Genomic DNA, 3,141 nt, shown 5'->3' with positions numbered 1-3,141 from the left:
TAGAGCAAACCTTGTCGTGCACGGCATGACAGCAAATTTGTCGCAAGAACAGGACAAACCTTGCTGTGCACGGGATAACAGCAAATTTGTGGCAAGAACAGGACAAACCTTGCTGTGCACGGGATGACAGCAAATTTGTGGCAAGAATAAGGCAAACCTTGCCGTGTACGGCATGGTAACAAAATGGCAAGAATAGAGCAAACCTTGCCGTGCACGGGATGACAGCAAATTTGTGACAAGAATAGGGCAAACCTTGCCGTGTACGGCATAATAGCAAATTTGTGATCATTCTCTGTATAGGATGATACAGAAACTCTGAGAAACGATAAATCTAGCAGAGAAGAATATTTTTTGTGAAGCAATCCCTCATGTTTTCTGGCGCGTCGTTTAAGAATATGTGACCGAGCAGACAAGAGTCTTAGGTGGCATTTATTATAATTATGAGATGATGATAATATATGAATAATTGAAAATGAATTTATAATATAATGAATATATGAATTTTATATATATATTTACATTTTAAGTAAACAATAAACGGATGATTTAAACTTTTTTAGACATTTATCTGTCCGATCTAAGAGAGACAATCAGTCAAATATCTTAATTCCCTATGTTTGGGATTGTATTAGTAATTGAACTGATTGAAATAATTATATTTTTAATCTTCTGTCAGTTGCTTTTTGCAAGCTTTATATACTTCTCATGACTAAAAATCAAATACGAGATGGATGCATATAGCGCGTCGCATAACGATGAACAAGCGAACTATCGGCTGAATACTATATTTTTGTAAAGTTTGTAATAAAATAAAGTTGTGAATTTGCTGTCATGTCATGCATGACAAGGTTTGCTCTGTTATTTGCGTGAATTTTGCATCTCGTTATGCCAGAGTATACTTTGTTCTGTTCTTTTCGTAAATATGTTATCATATTGTGTACAATAAGGTTTGCTCTGTTCTTGTCGTAAATTTGCTATTATAGCGTGTATAACAAAATTTGCTATTAATTGATGTAAAGTTTGTGTTACATCGTGAATAGCATCATACGTGTTCTTCTTTGCGTAAAATTTACGAGCAAGCCTTTTTCTATTATTGGGTTGAGTAAAAAGTCGTTGCGTATTTTTTGTATGTTTTTCAAAGTCATTTATTTATATAAAGAACAAAGATCAATCAATGATATATTTTCCGTTTTGTTCGATGACCTTTTGCTATCTTTCGGTGAACTTCATAATTCCCCGTTCGTAGAAGGACCTGTCTTTATTGGCGAAAAACTGAACAAGGTGCTGATTTACCGCCTCATCTGAATTTAACGTTATTCCACGCAAGAAGTTTTGAAGAGAGCGAAACAAGTGGAAGTCTGACGGCGCAAGGTCAGGCGAGTATGCTGGGTGGGGCAACACATCCCATCCAAGCTCCAATAATTTTTGACGGGTCGCCAAAGATGTGTGTGGTCTCGCGTTGCCGTGATGGAACACAACTCCTTTACGATTGATGAGCTCCTGGATGACAGATTCGTTCAAACTGTCCAATTGCCGACAGTACACATCCGAATTGATTGTTCGGTTCCTTGGTAGGAGCCCAAAAAACACCACACCCTTCCAATCCCACTACGCTGAGAACATAACCTTCCTCTGATGAAGTTCTGCTTTTGAAGTCGTTTGAGGCGAATCATCACGTCGGGACCAAGACCGTTTGCGTTGCACATTGTTGTAAACAATCCACTTCTCATCACCAGTTATCATTCGTTTAAAAAAAGGATCGTTTTCTTCACGTTTCATGAGCATATCGCAGATGTTTATACGCGCCGTCAAATGAACTTCTTTGAGTTCATGAGGAATCCAAATATCGAGCTTGCTTACGTATCCCAGCTTCTTTAGGTAGACGTGAACACTTTTTTGACTGATCTTCAATGTTTCTGCAATCTCTCGTGTCGTGTAACGTGGGTTTGACTTGATCAATGCCTTTATTTTATCGTCATCAACCTCGGTGGGCCTTCCTGACCGAGGAGCATCTTTGAGATCAAAATCACCAGCGCGGAATTTCTTGAACCAGTTTTGGCACTGACGTTCTTGTAGAGCATCGTCACCGTAAACTTTACGCAATTTTTCACAAGCTTGACGCGCGTTCTTCCCTTTACGGAAGTAAAACAGTAAAATATGGCGAAAATGCACAGTTTGGTCTTTCATCTTCAACTTGTTGTAAAATCTCCAAAACTCAACCAAATCGCTCAATTTTTTTTTAGAATGAAGCTTAAACCGTCAGCTGTTAAACGATATATGACAAACATATGTATGAATGACTCTAGTACTGCCAAAACTGAACTAATGCCATCTGTTGCAAAAATACGCAATGACTTTTTACTCAACCCAATATTTACAGCATCGTGAGACAAAAAATTTTGCCGTCAATTTGCTTCAAACTATTTGACAAATCAAAACAAGACAAATGTTTGCTAGACAATTGTTGTCAAAATTAAAGCATACCTTGTCGCAAAGCTTTGGCAAAACGTGATTTTAACATTCTTGGCTATCTGGGTATATATATATATATATATATATATATATATATATATATATATATATATATATATACAGGATGTCCCATTTTAATATCCTTACGCAAATATCACAAAAACCAAGCCCGGAAGAGAAAAATGTTTCAGACAAAAGTTGTTTGGTTTCGAGGGGGTCATAAGATGGTACTATTGATTTGACCTTGGAAAATCATTTAAAGGTCATGTAAAGGTCAACTTTAAAACCTTAAATGGAAACCCCCATTTTTTATTTAGTATTCTTGTAGCTGACATCGAGAGCTTTCCAAAACACTATAATAAAGTATTTTTCATTAAGTACTTTTTGAGTTATTTTATATTTTATTCTGACATATTTTGATATAAAAAATTAAATATTTCGTAAAATATTCAGTTTTCGATAATCTTACCGTAATACTTCTATGTACAGAATAATAAGACAAATTAATTAGTGCCAAAAAAAAACAAATAATTGTTTAAAAAAATACATTGTAATTAATTTTCTTAAAAACAATTTTTTTTATACTAATTGATTTGTCTCATTATTCTGTACATAGAAGTATTACGCTAAGATTATCGAAAACAGTACTCTGCGTTGATACCACTGCTT

This window comes from Polyergus mexicanus, unplaced genomic scaffold (genome assembly GCF_030449975.1).
Source record: "Polyergus mexicanus isolate NDT 795.1 unplaced genomic scaffold, iyPolMexi1.0 SCAF_7, whole genome shotgun sequence".
NCBI classification, from domain to species: Eukaryota; Metazoa; Arthropoda; class Insecta; order Hymenoptera; family Formicidae; genus Polyergus; species Polyergus mexicanus.
Note: the sequence above shows the minus strand (reverse complement) of the source record.